We start from the raw sequence: 16,287 nt of genomic DNA on the forward strand, positions 1-16,287 counted from the left end.
TTGTAGGTGTTGGTGCTGCTTCTGGTGCTGCTGCTGGAGTCTGTGTTGGAGGATTGGCCGCTGATGAGCCACTGCCCTTTGCCTCCGTCAGGCTTGCAATTAATGTGGTAAGTTCTTGAAGTCGTTTCTCCAAGTTTTCTATTTTAACTGCATACTCTTTTAGGAGTCCCACACACTTGCCATCGCATTGGACGGCTGGCTGCTGCTGATGCTGGGGATTTCTCGGCGTCTGGAAACGGTTTGGAGTTGGTTGCACCCGTTGATCGCGCTGGCATTGGCGCCCCTTGGCCTGTGGCTGGGAATGATGGCCGCGATGCTGGTGCTGCTGCTGGTGCTGCCGACCCAAATTGTGTCCGCGCTGCTGCTGTTTTTGTTTATGTTGCTGCTGCTGCACTTCCCTTAGCTTTTCCTGGAACTTGGCCAAATGATTTTCAGCCGGATTGGCTTGCGCACCTCGGCTATACAATGGCCTGCGGGTGGTGGGCGTTGCTGCTGCTGCTGCAGCTGGTGTTGGTGCTGCTGGTTTGGCCGCCTGTCTGCCGCTTGACTGCTGCTGTTGCTGTTGATGTTGTGGCCGCTTCTTTTGTGATGGCTGCTGCTGCTTGGGGGCGGGGATATGAGGCTGCTGTTGATGGGAAGGGCGACGACTGCTGTTCGGCTGTTGCCGTTCTGCCGCGCGTGGCTGCTGCTGCTGCTCAGCATTCCCAGACCGTAACACCCTGCTGTAGGAAGGCCTGCCCTTGTCTCTAGTGCCTGTGTTTGCTGTCTGCTGTTGTTGCTGGGATTGGGATTGGCGACTCGGCTGCTGAGTTTGTGGGCGTTGTTGGTCAGTTGGCTGCTGTGGCTGCTGGCGTTGCTGTTGATACTGCTGCCGCTGCTGCTCAGCGATGAGCCTGTTTGCCCTTAGATGGCTGCGAGCCTTTTTGTAGGCGGGACAACCCTTGTAGCAGCTCACGTGCTTGCCGCTACAGTTGGCGCATTTGGGATCCTCCTGCCTGGGTTTCCTGCATGCTGTTGTGGGGTGATCTCCTGCGCATTTCATACACTTGTATGGCCGCCTGCAATAGTTCTTAGTATGCCCAAACTCCTGGCACCGATGGCACTGCGCTGGGTCGCGTGGCTTGGTTTGTCTCACTATGGAGACGCATTGATTGGCCAGTTGTTTAACGTCGAGTATTGCCTCGTGGCCGCCATCCGCCTTGGGCTGGATTTCGACCTCAAAAATATTCAGAGGCCTCCCATTAAAGCGGTGTTTTAATCCTCGGATAAACCTGGCAGTGTATCCGAGTCGTTCCAGCTCCTCAGAGATCCAGCTGCTGGGCGTGGTGTGGTGTAAGTGCCGCACTATTACACGATAGCCCCTTTCGCTGCGCGGCTGGTGTGTGTGCAGTTGGGTGCTGTCTTCAGCAAGGGCGTTCTGTATGGCGTTGTAGGTTGTCATGTCGCTGCAGTGGACTCTGAGTCCACTGTTGGTCATCGATTTCGTTGTGAATTTCCCCACGTTCGGATTTAGTGTCAATTTATTAATTAGTGGTACAATTGCAGGCACCAGGGGCAGGAAGATTGTAGGGACCTTGGTGCTGCGTAATGGCGATTGGACAGGCGGTAAATTTATATTGATTGCTGGTTGATGTTGTGTCTGATGGTTGTCCGTCTCCATCTGTTGGCTTTCAGCCTCTATCCTTTGCGGCTCCCTATGTTGGACCTCACTTGGTGGGACCGGAACCTCAGTATTTGGCGGTGTGCTTGTTTGGCCAGCATCTGACTCCATCTGCCGAGTCTCATGATGCAGCCTTTTCGCGAATTGGCTCTTGAACATGGGCGTGTCCAGAGTGAGGCAGGTGAAGTCATCGTCCTCTGTATCCGTTTCGATCGCCGCGCATCTTCTTTTGAGCGGCGAGCGAAACGAATTTGTTGTCAGGTTGGTCTTTGTTATAGGGGTAATGAGCAGGGGCGAGGGCATTTCATTGTCCAATAGCGGGGGAACGCTATTTAGCCATTCCTTTACCAGCTGTGTTCTGGTATTAGGCCTTGTCTGTATATTTTGTTCGTCTGCCTGAATCAGGGTAGGCAGCAAGCATTTTCTGCTTCTGCTAGTATTTGTGCTTTCAGCTGTCGTCAAACGTTGTTGTTGTTTCTGGTCATTGTTTTTGGCATAAGTCAATGTGTTTGTTTTTGTTATGTTATTGGCGTAGGTCAGGCTAGCTTCGTTTGGTTTGCTGTTCTTGTGTGTGTTTGTGTTTTGGTTGGGCGGGAGAGAGCAAGCATCTCTCTTTTTGTCATATGTGTGTGGGTGCATGTTTGGCGGCAAACGCTTTGGGGCTTGATGAGACGCGCCTCCGTTTTGATTTTGCGCCAAGGGTTCGGACGCTGAGAGAGCGCAAGCGTCGCTCTCTAAGATGCTTGTGTGAGTTGATTGCTTGTTATTGTTTTCGCCAATGCTTTGGCGCGAAAACATATGGGCATAGCATTTGTTCTTGTTTTCTTTATGTGCACTTAAATGCTCTTTTGTTAGTGCGAAAGCGCCGCTATTTTTGGGACCCGTTGCACTTTCGCTGGGGGCAATTTTTGTCTGCGTGTTTGTACGTGTCTTTGATGGCGGTTTTTCTTGTAAGTTGGCGTCTGTTTTTGGTGGGATTGGCGGGAATTTTTTAACGTATAAACTCCTGTCCACGAATCGACGCTCGAACTCTAGCACCGTAGCTCCCAAGGAGCTCACAGTACTCTCTGGCGAGTCCGTCTCCAACTCAGCCAGATCCGCATCCCCCTCTGAGTCGAACATTGGTTCAAGGGAAGCATTTGCGGAGGAGTTCCCTCCCAGGGGCCTGGTCGATATGTCAGTAGCATTTATTTGTGTATCGCACTCACCACCCGCTTCGGCTCTTGCCGAGTTGTCCATAGCATCCATAACATTCGTATTGTTGGTCGTCAGGTTTGGAGCAAGTGCGTCCATTTGGTGGTGGCCTGGTCAGGTAATCAGTAGCTTGCTTTTTCTTCCTCTTTCCTCAGTTGGGTTTATTGGCTTCACTATTACGGCACGGTTACAGATGATTATATTGCATTATTTGCAATTATTTGGCGCATATTGTTTATTTCCCGGTTTAAACATGTATTTTAATACATTTAAAGTTCCACAAAAAACAACAAAACACAAGTCACTTTTTTTTTTTTTTCGATGTAATTAGATGCGCGTGCACGCCTACGATGCGCACACTCGCCCGCCAGCTTTGCTACTGGCGGAGTTTATTTTCAGCTTTTCTTATTACCTTTACATCGGCAATTTACATTTAAGCTTAACTTACAACAATGATGTTCTTTTGAATTTTTGCGGGCAATTGACATTAACATTACATTAACATTAACATCTACAGACATGTTTACATTCTATCAGTCTTACAGTCTGGTAGCCCTATTTTGACATTCGCAATTATTGACGTACATTTACATATACAAACAGGTGGTCACAAAGAGATGAGTATTTGGACAAAATTGCAACATTAATGACATTTATAGACAAATTTAATTCTATTTATTTTCTATTTCAGGTACTGGAGGATCATCGTCGTCGTCTGGAGCAGTGTGGATGGCACAGGGCGCAACCGTACGGCGCTGGATGAGCGCGTGTATGTGATGCTGCAGATCACGAATCTGCGGCATCAGAATTGGCAGAGGCAGGATCCAGGAGTTGGCGTGAATGGAGATGGAGTTTGATGAGCGACTCTGGTCCGGCCGCCCACGTTGCCTCTACCTGGAGAACTGGGGATTGACACTGGTCCGGCCAATCGGGGTACGTTGGCCAGTGGAAATGGCCGCAGTGGAGATGGCCGCAAATGAGTGCAGATTGGCTGCATCCAAGTGGCTCTGGTCCGGCCACCCAGGATGCACTGTCGATGTAGATGGAGATGGAGATGGCGCGCTGGCCATTGTCGACTGAATTGGCTGGCCTCGTCGTTGGATTGCTGCTGCTGCTGTTTTGTGATGAAGGCATGACGTCACGGCCATCGGTTGACGGCAGCGTTGTCGGAGGGGTGTCCAAATTAGGCCCAACTTGCAACAAAATGTTGCGGTTGGTGGCGAGGCAGGTACTGGAGAGGCTGATCTGTGAGTGTATTGACAGGTAAGTGTGATTAGTAAAAGTATTGGCTATTTTGTGTTGATGCGTGAATTGATGTTTTTTCTTCTTTTTAGCGGCAGCCTGGATGTTGATGACGACGGCGATAGGGCCTTCAATTTCGCCCATTTGGCAAGAATTGGATGGCGAAATTGGTGTGGCAACTGCTGGAGAGGCAGCTCTATCGGAGGCGTGGCAGGTACGTATGTTTTGTGTATGTTTGGACCATTTTGTGTTGATGTGTGTATTGACGTCATTTTGGTTTGTTTACAGTGGCTGCTCTGGACCTGTGCGGTGGATTGTCAGGAGCGTCGTCAATAAATCCCAAAATGTCGTCCAATTGGCATCAGATGTGTGGTGTTGATGACGAGGCAGCTGCTGGAGGGGCAGATCTGTCGGAGGCGTGGCAGGTACGTGTGATTATTTTGAGTTTTGTCCATATTTTGTTGGTATGCGAATTGACGTCATTTTGTGTTATTTCAGTGGCTGCTCTGGACCTGTGCGGTGGATTGTCAGGAGCGTCGTCAATAAATCCTTAAATGTCGTCCAATTGGCATCAGATGTGTGGTGTTGATGACGGGGCAGCTGCTGGAGGGGCAGATCTGTCGGAGGCGTGGCAGGTACGTGTGATTATTTTGAGTTTTGTCCATATTTTGTTGGTATGCGAATTGACGTCATTTTTGGTTTGTTTCAGTGGCTGCTCTGGACCTGTGCGGTGGATTGTCAGGAGCGTCGTCAATGAATTCCAGGGATGTCGTCAAATTAGCAGCAAAAGTTTGGTCTATTTGTCGTGGCATCTGCTGGTGGGGCAGCTCTGTCGATGGCGTGGCAGGTGAGTACGTATTGGTTATGTGAGTTAATGATTTCCATCTATTTTAGTGGCTGCCTCAGGACCGACTTTTGGGCTCATCAGAAGTAGTCAGAGTAGTAGCTATCGTAGTCGTCTAGGATATCCGCTATCTCGTCGTCAACTGAATCGTCGTCCGTCCACTGGTCGTCGCCATCGTCGCTGAGTGCTTCGCAGTCCATATCAGAGTCCTCCGGTACGGCTGCGGCGTCAGGTTGTGTATTGGCGGCGGGTCTTGTAGGTGTTGGTGCTGCTGCTGGTGCTGCTGGTGGCGCTGCTGCTGGTGTCAGTGTTGGCGGATTGGCCACTGCTGAGCCACTGCCCTTTGCCTCCGTCAGGCTTGCAATTAATGTGGTAAGTTCTTGAAGTCGTTTCTCCAAGTTTTCTATTTTAACTGCATACTCTTTTAGGAGTCCCACACACTTGCCATCACATTGGATGGCTGGCTGCTGCTGATGCTGGGGATTTCTCGGCGTCTGGAAACGGTTTGGAGTTGGCTGCACCCGTTGATCGCGCTGGCATTGGCGCCCCTTGGCCTGTGGCTGGGAATGATGGCCGCGATGCTGGTGCTGCTGCTGGTGCTGCCGACCCAAATTGTGTCCGCGCTGCTGCTGTTTTTGTTTATGTTGCTGCTGCTGCTCTTCCCTTAGCTTTTCCTGGAACTTGGCCAAATGATTTTCAGCCGGATTGGCTTGCGCACCTCGGCTATACAATGGCCTGCGGGTGGTGGGCGTTGCTGCTGCTGCTGCAGCTGGTGTTGGTGCTGCTGGTTTGGCCGCCTGTCTGCCGCTTGACTGCTGCTGTTGCTGTTGATGTTGTGGCCGCTTCTTTTGTGATGGCTGCTGCTGCTTGGGGGCGGGGATATGAGGCTGCTTTTGCTGGGAAGGACGGCGACTGCTGTTCGGCTGTTGCCGTTCTGCCGCGCGTGGCTGCTGCTGCTGCTCAGCATTCCCGGACCGCAACACCCTGCTGTAGGAAGGCCTGCCATTACCTCTGGTGCCTGTGTTTGCTGTCTGCTGTTGTTGCTGGGATTGGGATTGGTGACTCGGCTGCTGAGTTTGTGGGCGTTGTTGGTCAGTTGGCTGTTGTGGCTGCTGGCGTTGCTGTTGATACTGCTGCCGCTGCTGCTCAGCGATGAGCCTGTTTGCCCTTAGATGGCTGCGAGCCTTTTTGTAGGCGGGACAACCCTTGTAGCAGCTCACGTGCTTGCCGCTACAGTTGGCGCATTTGGGATCCTCCTGCCTGGGTTTCCTGCATGCTGTTGTGGGGTGATCTCCTGCGCATTTCATACACTTGTATGGCCGTCTGCAGTAGTTTTTGGTGTGCCCAAACTCCTGGCATCGATGGCACTGCGCTGGGTCGCGTGGCTTGGCTTGTCTCACTATGGAGACGCATTGATTGGCCAGTTGTTTAACTTCGAGTATTGCCTCGTGGCCGCCATCCGCCTTTGGCTGGATTTCGACCTCAAAAATATTCAGAGGCCTCCCATTAAAGCGGTGTTTTAATCCTCGGATAAACCTGGCAGTGTATCCGAGTCGTTCCAGCTCCTCGGAGATCCAGCTGCTGGGCGTGGTGTGGTGTAAGTGCCGCACTATTACACGATAGCCCCTTTCGCTGCGCGGCTGGTGTGTGTGCAGTTGGGTGCTGTCTTCTGCAAGGGCGTTCTGTATGGCGTTGTAGGTTGTCATGTCGCTGCAGTGGACTCTGAGTCCACTGTTGGTCATCGATTTCGTTGTGAATTTCCCCACGTTCGGATTTAGTGTCAATTTATTAATTAGTGGTACAATTGCAGGCACCAGGGGCAGGAAGATTGTAGGGACCTTGGTGCTGCGTAATGGCGATTGGACTGGCGGTAAATTTATATTGATTGCTGGTTGATGTTGTGTCTGATGGCTGATGTTGCGGCTGATGTTGCGTTCAGACTCCTCCCTTTGAGGCTCCCTATGTTGGACCTCACTTGGTGGGACCGGAACCTCAGTATTTGGCGGTGTGCTTGTTTGGCCAGCATCTGACTCCATCTGCCGAGTCTCATGATGCAGCCTTTTCGCGAATTGGCTCTTGAACATGGGCGTGTCCAGAGTGAGGCAGGTGAAATCATCGTCATCTGTATCCGTTTCGATCGCCGCGCATCTTCTTTTGAGCGGCGAGCGAAACGAATTTGTTGTCAGGTTGGTCTTTGTTATAGGGGTAATGAGCAGGGGCGAGGGCATTTCATTGTCCAATAGCGGGGGAACGCTATTTAGCCATTCCTTTACCAGCTGTGTTCTGGTATTAGGCCTTGTCTGTATATTTTGTTCGTCCGCCTGAGTCAGAGAAGGCAGCAAGCATTTTCTGCTTCTGCTAGTATTTGTGTTTTCAGCTGTCGTCAAACGTTGTTGTTGTTTCTGGTCATTGTTTTTGGCATAAGTCAATGTGTTTGTTTTTGTTATGTTATTGGCGTAGGTCAGGCTAGCTTCGTTTGGTTTGCTGTTCTTGTGTGTGTTTGTGTTTTGATTCGGCGGGAGAGAGCAAGCATCTCTCTTTTTGTCATATGTGTGTGGGTGCATGTTTGGCGGCAAACGCTTTGGGGCTTGATGAGACGCGCCTCCGTTTTGATTTTGCGCCAAGGGTTCGGACGCTGAGAGAGCGCAAGCGTCGCTCTCTAAGATGCTTGTGTGAGTTGATTGCTTGTTATTGTTTTCGCCAATGCTTTGGCGCGAAAACATATGGGCATAGCATTTGTTCTTGTTTTCTTTATGTGCACTTAAATGCTCTTTTGTTAGTGCGAAAGCGCCGCTATTTTTGGGACCCGTTGCACTTTCGCTGGGGGCAATTTTTGTCTGCGTGTTTGTACGTGTCTTTGATGGCGGTTTTTCTTGTAAGTTGGCGTCTGTTTTTGGTGGGATTGGCGGGAATTTTTTAACGTATAAACTCCTGTCCACGAATCGACGCTCGAACTCTAGCACCGTAGCTCCCAAGGAGCTCACAGTACTCTCTGGCGAGTCCGTCTCCAACTCAGCCAGATCCGCATCCCCCTCTGAGTCGAACATTGGTTCAAGGGAAGCATTTGCGGAGGAGTTCCCTCCCAGGGGCCTGGTCGATATGTCAGTAGCATTTATTTGTGTATCGCACTCACCACCCGCTTCGGCTCTTGCCGAGTTGTCCATAGCATCCATAACATTCGTATTGTTGGTCGTCAGGTTTGGAGCAAGTGCGTCCATTTGGTGGTGGCCTGGTCAGGTAATCAGTAGCTTGCTTTTTCTTCCTCTTTCCTCAGTTGGGTTTATTGGCTTCACTATTACGGCACGGTTACAGATGATTATATTGCATTATTTGCAATTATTTGGCGCATATTGTTTATTTCCCGGTTTAAACATGTATTTTAATACATTTAAAGTTCCACAAAAAACAACAAAACACAAGTCACTTTTTTTTTTTTTTCGATGTAATTAGATGCGCGTGCACGCCTACGATGCGCACACTCGCCCGCCAGCTTTGCTACTGGCGGAGTTTATTTTCAGCTTTTCTTATTACCTTTACATCGGCAATTTACATTTAAGCTTAACTTACAACAATGATGTTCTTTTGAATTTTTGCGGGCAATTGACATTAACATTACATTAACATTAACATCTACAGACATGTTTACATTCTATCAGTCTTACAGTCTGGTAGCCCTATTTTGACATTCGCAATTATTGACGTACATTTACATATACAAACAGGTGGTCACAAAGAGATGAGTATTTGGACAAAATTGCAACATTAATGACATTTATAGACAAATTTAATTCTATTTATTTTCTATTTCAGGTACTGGAGGATCATCGTCGTCGTCTGGAGCAGTGTGGATGGCACAGGGCGCAACCGTACGGCGCTGGATGAGCGCGTGTATGTGATGCTGCAGATCACGAATCTGCGGCATCAGAATTGGCAGAGGCAGGATCCAGGAGTTGGCGTGAATGGAGATGGAGTTTGATGAGCGACTCTGGTCCGGCCGCCCACGTTGCCTCTACCTGGAGAACTGGGGATTGACACTGGTCCGGCCAATCGGGGTACGTTGGCCAGTGGAAATGGCCGCAGTGGAGATGGCCGCAAATGAGTGCAGATTGGCTGCATCCAAGTGGCTCTGGTCCGGCCACCCAGGATGCACTGTCGATGTAGATGGAGATGGAGATGGCGCGCTGGCCATTGTCGACTGAATTGGCTGGCCTCGTCGTTGGATTGCTGCTGCTGCTGTTTTGTGATGAAGGCATGACGTCACGGCCATCGGTTGACGGCAGCGTTGTCGGAGGGGTGTCCAAATTAGGCCCAACTTGCAACAAAATGTTGCGGTTGGTGGCGAGGCAGGTACTGGAGAGGCTGATCTGTGAGTGTATTGACAGGTAAGTGTGATTAGTAAAAGTATTGGCTATTTTGTGTTGATGCGTGAATTGATGTTTTTTCTTCTTTTTAGCGGCAGCCTGGATGTTGATGACGACGGCGATAGGGCCTTCAATTTCGCCCATTTGGCAAGAATTGGATGGCGAAATTGGTGTGGCAACTGCTGGAGAGGCAGCTCTATCGGAGGCGTGGCAGGTACGTATGTTTTGTGTATGTTTGGACCATTTTGTGTTGATGTGTGTATTGACGTCATTTTGGTTTGTTTACAGTGGCTGCTCTGGACCTGTGCGGTGGATTGTCAGGAGCGTCGTCAATAAATCCCAAAATGTCGTCCAATTGGCATCAGATGTGTGGTGTTGATGACGAGGCAGCTGCTGGAGGGGCAGATCTGTCGGAGGCGTGGCAGGTACGTGTGATTATTTTGAGTTTTGTCCATATTTTGTTGGTATGCGAATTGACGTCATTTTGTGTTATTTCAGTGGCTGCTCTGGACCTGTGCGGTGGATTGTCAGGAGCGTCGTCAATAAATCCTTAAATGTCGTCCAATTGGCATCAGATGTGTGGTGTTGATGACGGGGCAGCTGCTGGAGGGGCAGATCTGTCGGAGGCGTGGCAGGTACGTGTGATTATTTTGAGTTTTGTCCATATTTTGTTGGTATGCGAATTGACGTCATTTTTGGTTTGTTTCAGTGGCTGCTCTGGACCTGTGCGGTGGATTGTCAGGAGCGTCGTCAATGAATTCCAGGAATGTCGTCAAATTAGCAGCAAAAGTTTGGTCTATTTGTCGTGGCATCTGCTGGTGGGGCAGCTCTGTCGATGGCGTGGCAGGTGAGTACGTATTGGTTATGTGAGTTAATGACTTCCATCTATTTTAGTGGCTGCCTCAGGACCGACTTTTGGGCTCATCAGAAGTAGTCAGAGTAGTAGCTATCGTAGTCGTCTAGGATATCCGCTATCTCGTCGTCAACTGAATCGTCGTCCGTCCACTGGTCGTCGCCATCGTCGCTGAGTGCTTCGCAGTCCATATCAGAGTCCTCCGGTACGGCTGCGGCGTCAGGTTGTGTATTGGCGGCGGGTCTTGTAGGTGTTGGTGCTGCTGCTGGTGCTGCTGGTGGCGCTGCTGCTGGTGTCAGTGTTGGCGGATTGGCCACTGCTGAGCCACTGGCCTTTGCTTCCGTCAGGCTTGCAATTAATGTGGTGAGTTCTTGAAGTCGTTTCTTTTGATGTGTAAACTTGCTCAGTGTGACCTGACGCAAACTTTATTAATGTTCTTATTACTATCTAGCAACATATAACATTATATCTGACAACATTACAAGTTTTGGCAACATAAGATTACATAAATATCGATAACAATGTGGTATTTATTACAATTAATTAAACAATTTTTTTTTCTTGCTTTAATTTAATTTTATTTTAAGATTAAGCTCAGGTTAGCCCGCTCGGCCGAGTGGCTGCTGGTCCGGCCACCGAGGATGCGTTGCCTGTGGATTGGCTCGATCAACCGAGTGGCTGCTGGTCCGGCCACCCGGGATGCGTATGGGTCTGGAGGATGTAAGTTTCGTGAAAGCGATGATGCATTTGCTTGCTATCTGTAAAAGATATAAAAACTTGTTGTTTTTTGTTTTATTTTCAGGTTTTGACTTTTGATGTGCGGAGAATTTGGTAAGTAGTTTGAGTTGTGTATTTGTTGATTTTTGAGTTTTTTTTTTTTGTTAATTTTGTTTTATTTTCAGGTTTGCTGCAGATTTGGTAAGTGTTCTGAATTGTATTTTGGCTGGATTTAATTTTATTTTATTTGCAGGTTTATATTTTATAGGTTTGGTGGTAAATTGTCGGCATTCAAGTTAAGTAATTTTTTGTTTTTATATTTGTTGGCTTTTATTGAATATAATTATTTTATTTTCAAGTTGATTCCCTGGATGTTGTGTTGGGATGTCTTCTGGTTGCTTGCTTAGTTGCTGACGTTTTAAATTTTGTTTTATTTTCAGGTTTGCTGCCGATTTGGTAAGTGTTTTGAATTGTATTTTGGCTGGATTTAATTTTATTTTATTTGCAGGTTTATATTTTATAGGTTTGGTGGTAAATTGTCGGCATTCAAGTTAAGTAATTTTTTGTTTTTATATTTGTTGGCTTTTATTGAATATAATTATTTTATTTTCAAGTTGATTCCCTGGGTGTTGTGTTGGGATGTCTTCTGGTTGCTTGCTTAGTTGCTGACGTTTTAAATTTTGTTTTATTTTCTGGTTTGCTGCAGATTTGGTAAGTGTTCTGAATTGTATTTTGGCTGAATTTAATTTTATTTTATTTGCAGGTTTATATTTTGTAGGTTTGGTGGTAAATTGTCGGCATTCAAGTTAAGTAATTTTAGTTTTTATATTTTTTGGCTTTTATTGAATATATTTTTTTTTTATTTTCAAGTTGATTCCCTGGATGTTGTGTTGGGATGTCTTCTGGTTGCTTGCTTAGTTGCTGACGTTTTAAATTTTGTTTTATTTTCAGGTTTGCTGCAGATTTGGTAAGTGTTTTGAATTGTATTTTGGCTGAATTTAATTTTATTTTATTTGCAGGTTTATATTTTATAGGTTTGGTGGTAAATTGTCGGCATTCAAGTTAAGTAATTTTTGTTTTTATATTTGTTGGCTTTTATTGAATATAATTATTTTATTTTCAAGTTGATTCCCTGGATGTTGCGTTGGGATGTCTTCTGGCTGCTTGCTTAGTTGCTGACATATGTACATTTGTTATGTACTTACAGTTAATTTCATACACCATATGTGTTTTGTTTATTTAAATATTTATGTTTATGTTTTAAATTTTGTTTTTTTTTTCAGGTTTGCTGCAGATTTGGTAAGCGTTTTGAGTTGTATTTTGGATAAATTTAATTTTATTTTATTTGCAGGTTTTCATTTTGTAGGTTTGGTGGCAAATTGTCGGCATTCCAGTTAAGTGATTTTTTGTTTTTATATTTGTTGGCTTTTAATGAATATAGTTATTTTATTTTCAAGTTGATTCACTGGATGTTGCGTTGGGATGACTTCTGGCTGCTTACTTAGTTGCTGACATACATATGTAAATTTATTATGTACATACAGCTAATTTCGTACACCAATATGTGTTTTATTTATTTAATTGGCAGGTTTTGTCTTCAGCTTTGTAATAATTTGTATGTAATTTTGTGTAGTTTATGTTGTTATATTTGTTGGCTCTTTTTTTTTTTAGGACTTTGGTTGTTTTAGTTTCAGGTTTGCGGCAGATTTGGTAAGTGTTTTAAATTGTATTTTGGCTGAATTTAATTTTGTTTTATTTACAGGTTTGGTAATAGAGTGTCATCAATCAAGTTAGGTAATTTATGTTGTTATATTTGTTGACTTTTAATGAGTATAGTGTTTTATTTTCAGGTTTAAAGAAAATTGGTGTGAAAAAGAAAAAGTGATTTCAATTGTTTTTACGCCAATTGTAATTTTATTTTATCTGCAGTTTTATTTTTTGCTGGTTTGGTGGTAAGGTGTCACATGCAATGGTAAGTATTTATTGTTGTATTTGTTGGCTTTTGATGACTGATGTTTGTTTTATTTTCACAGGCTGTTGCGCTTGATGTCTACAACTTGTTTGCGTATTTACTGACATTGATTGTTATGTAAATAGTTATTTTGTACGTATGTATGTATGTATGTATGTATGATAGATTTGGTGGGTAGTTTATTGGCTTTTAATTATTTTTTATGATGATTTTAAATTTTTTTTATTTACATTTCAGGTGGTAAGGTGTCAGTAATCATGATAAATTTGGTAAGTAGTTTTTGTTGTTATATTTATTGGCTTTTAATGATTTTTTTTGTGGTGATTTTAACTTTGTTTATTTACATTTCAGGTGGTAAGGTGCCAGTAATCAAGGACCAGCTTAGAATTTGTCGACAAGGTTGGGTGAATCCATGTATGACGTGAGGGTCCTTCGCCACATTTTAATGCAGATTTATTCCAATGTAAATGGTTTTTCAAGCGTGTCTCTTGGAAGGGCTGTTACTCCTGATGTCTACAAATTGTTTGAGTATTTATTTAGATTGATTTGTTATGTAAATAGTTATTTTATATTTTGTTTTGCTTTCAGGTTTTTCTATTTTCAGATTCATGATAAATTTGGTAAGTAGTTTTTGTTGTTATATTTATTGGCTTTTAATGATTTTTTTGTGGTAATTTTAACTTTGTTTATTTACATTTCAGGTGGTAAGGTGCCAGTAATCAAGGACCAGCTTAGAATTTGTCGACAAAGTTGGGTGATTCCATGTATGACGTGAGGGTCCTTCGCCACATTTTAATGCAGATTTATTCCAATGTAAATGTTATTTCAAGCGTGTATCTTGCGAAGGCTGTTGCTCCTGATGTCTACTGATTATTTGCGTATTTATTTAAATTAATTTGTTATGTAAATAGTTATTTTATATTTTGTTTTATTTTCAGGTTTTTCTATTTTCAGATTCATGATAAATTTGGTAAGTAGTTTTTGTTGTTATATTTATTGGCTTTTAATGATTTTTTGTACTGATTTTAACTTTATTTATTTACATTTCAGGTGGTAAGGTGTTAATAATCAAGGACCAGCTTAGGATTTGTCGAGCAAAATTGGGTGTTTCCATGCATCCTGTTTGACCCTTGTTTCGATGACCATGTATGTTCACATTTGTCATATGAGTTTCTGATTTAATCATTTTATTTTTTTATTCCACAGGCATTCCAAAAGGCTACCCTTAACGTATTGGGATTGTTGTTGTTGCTGCTGTTATTTGTGTGCATGAATAAATTTGTATTGGCTGGATGTCAATGTTGCCTGTGATATTAACATGAGTCATTTTAGTTGTCTTCTTCCATTTGGCTGCTGTTATCTCTGTCGGCCCTGAGGGGCACGGACTTGTCGTTGGAGGGAAGGCTCTGCACTAGACTGCCTAGTTGACTGATGGCAGCCAGGATGTCACTTATGCTGGCTTCGATTTTGTTCAGCCTTTCTTCATATCGCTTGCTTTCAGGTTCGGCCGGACCCACTGCCATTGTTTTAGAGGACTGTGAGAGTGCAATCTGCTCCTCTCGCAGTCTATTCTGGAATTTCTCCAGATGGCTGGCGGCTGGGTTGGGATTCATGTCCACGGCTATAGGAGCTAACCGTCCTTTCCCTACTTTATCCTTTTTTTGGCTGGTCGTTTGTTTTCTCTTTTCTCTGTTCTTAATCTTGGTAAGCCTTCTCTTGATTTCGGTACTATGGTGGCTGGCCTTCGGTTGGACATTTCTGCCAGAGAAAGGGTTTGTGAAGCCCCTCACTGGTCCACTTCGGCCCTCGTCACAGCCACTCACATCCCTGCGATGGCTACCTGCTGGAAAGGGGGCCACTCGGAATGTTTGAGGACGTTTGGATATCTGCTCCCATGCGCTGGGCCTCCCTAAAGCTTGCTTTGTGAGTCTATCATCGTTGATCAGTTTGTTCACCTTGAGCCTGCTTCTGGCCGCTTTAAAGGCTGGACAGCCCTTAAAGCAGCTGACATGTTCCCCGTCGCAGTTTGCGCACTTGGCTGGGGTGTGCCTGGGCTTCGTGCATTCGGTTGAGAGGTGGCCTCTGGCACACTTCATGCATTTGGGCTCGTTCCGGCAATAGTTTCTGGTGTGACCATAGGCCTGGCACCTGTGGCATTGCAGGGGATCCCTGGGTGGCAACTTTTTTTCAAATGCCACTGACTGTCCTCCTAATACATTTATCTTTAGAATTTCATCATGCGAGCCATCCCTTTTCTGCTCAATCTCTAGATCGAACATGTTTATTGGCCTTCCTGTAGCTACATGCTTCATGTTGGCGCAGAATTTGACGACGAAGGCCCTTTTTTTTAATTCAGCAGAAATCCACTCATTCGTCGTCGAGTAGTGCAGGTGTCTCAGAATATAACGTGCACCACGCTGACCGTTTGGCTGGTGCGTATGCATTAGCAACTTTTGGTCGTGGAGGAGTTGTGTTATTTTCCTATGGGCGTTCATATCAACGCATTGGATTCTGATACCGTTCCCTGGGGTGCTTTTCGTTTTGAAGCTGTCCACACCCGCTGTATAATTGAGTTGTTCTAGTAGGGGAACTATAGCTTTGACACCAGCTATGTGAATAGAAGGCACTCTCTTGCTCGATGGCACTACCTGCCATGGAAGGAGCTCAGGCTGTTCGATATTTTGTGGTTGTGTGTCGACGGCGCGAGCACAATAAGACTGATTGGCCACAGTGACCCTCAGCTAATTTTATTTGTTTTCGCAATTTACATTTGAACGCATTTACAAATATTTTTAACGGCTGTTATTTAACAGCTGAACCACTAATTACACATGGTTGGGACATTTAACTTTACATTACAAGAAATCAAGACACTCTGGCAACAACGTGCATTTGTTTACATTTGGTAAGTATTAAAAATTATAAATTTAACAAATATAAGCTATATTAATTCTAATTTTTTTGCCCATTTAATTTCAGCGGACGTATATGTATATAGGTATGGACCTCTATCATCAGCTCACTGGATGGAATTGGGTCTGTACAAGTTGGCTTGAGCAGGTGTCAAAACAATGGACCCGGTGATTTCATCAGGCTGCTGCAACCTCAGGGGAAGTATAAAGCCGCACCGTAAGTGAGTAAGTATTTGATTTTTATAGATTGCTTCGCTTATATGCTTCCAGAGGGCGTGTCTTTCGGTGTGCGCCTTTCCACCATTGGCGCACTGGACGGCGGTGAAATTTCAGGTGACCTGGGAGCGGTCTGAGTAAATGCCACGTGACGTCATTGGACTGCTGCAACTGCCATGGATCGAGCATTAGGCCAATGAGAAGAAGATTCACCAGTGGCTGCTGTAACTGTCGGACAGGCCTTCGTTGGATGCTGGATATACTGCGGTGCGGATTTGGCGAGCCAGTCAAAAGGCGATTCCAGGGACGGAAATGT

General features: G+C 45.4%; 3 long non-coding RNA genes across 4 annotated transcripts in view; all 3 read left to right on the forward strand.

Moving 5' to 3' along the window:
- Positions 1 to 13,709, forward strand: part of LOC117183214 (uncharacterized) — a 28,968-nt gene extending 15,259 nt beyond the window's left edge. The window contains exons 7-9 of the long non-coding RNA XR_004469448.1: positions 13,195 to 13,371; positions 13,432 to 13,463; positions 13,545 to 13,709. This is a non-coding gene — a long non-coding RNA (uncharacterized lncRNA). The remainder of the gene's footprint in view (positions 1 to 13,194; positions 13,372 to 13,431; positions 13,464 to 13,544) is intronic.
- On the forward strand, positions 10,542 to 13,012 carry LOC26532720 (uncharacterized). Its single transcript, XR_004469465.1, has 6 exons — positions 10,542 to 10,680; positions 10,742 to 10,874; positions 10,957 to 10,985; positions 12,155 to 12,170; positions 12,223 to 12,843; positions 12,905 to 13,012. It is a non-coding gene; the product is annotated as an uncharacterized lncRNA (long non-coding RNA).
- Positions 11,413 to 11,931, forward strand: LOC117184204 (uncharacterized). Of its 2 annotated transcripts, XR_004469471.1 has the most exons (4): positions 11,413 to 11,582; positions 11,635 to 11,676; positions 11,742 to 11,838; positions 11,891 to 11,931. It is a non-coding gene; the product is annotated as an uncharacterized lncRNA (long non-coding RNA). The 2 variants fall into 2 exon arrangements; XR_004469470.1 differs by having other exon boundaries at positions 11,413 to 11,676.
- Positions 13,710 to 16,287: the final 2,578 nt, after the last annotated feature.

The sequence above is a fragment of the Drosophila pseudoobscura genome, chromosome 4 (assembly GCF_009870125.1).
Source record: "Drosophila pseudoobscura strain MV-25-SWS-2005 chromosome 4, UCI_Dpse_MV25, whole genome shotgun sequence".
NCBI classification, from domain to species: Eukaryota; Metazoa; Arthropoda; class Insecta; order Diptera; family Drosophilidae; genus Drosophila; species Drosophila pseudoobscura.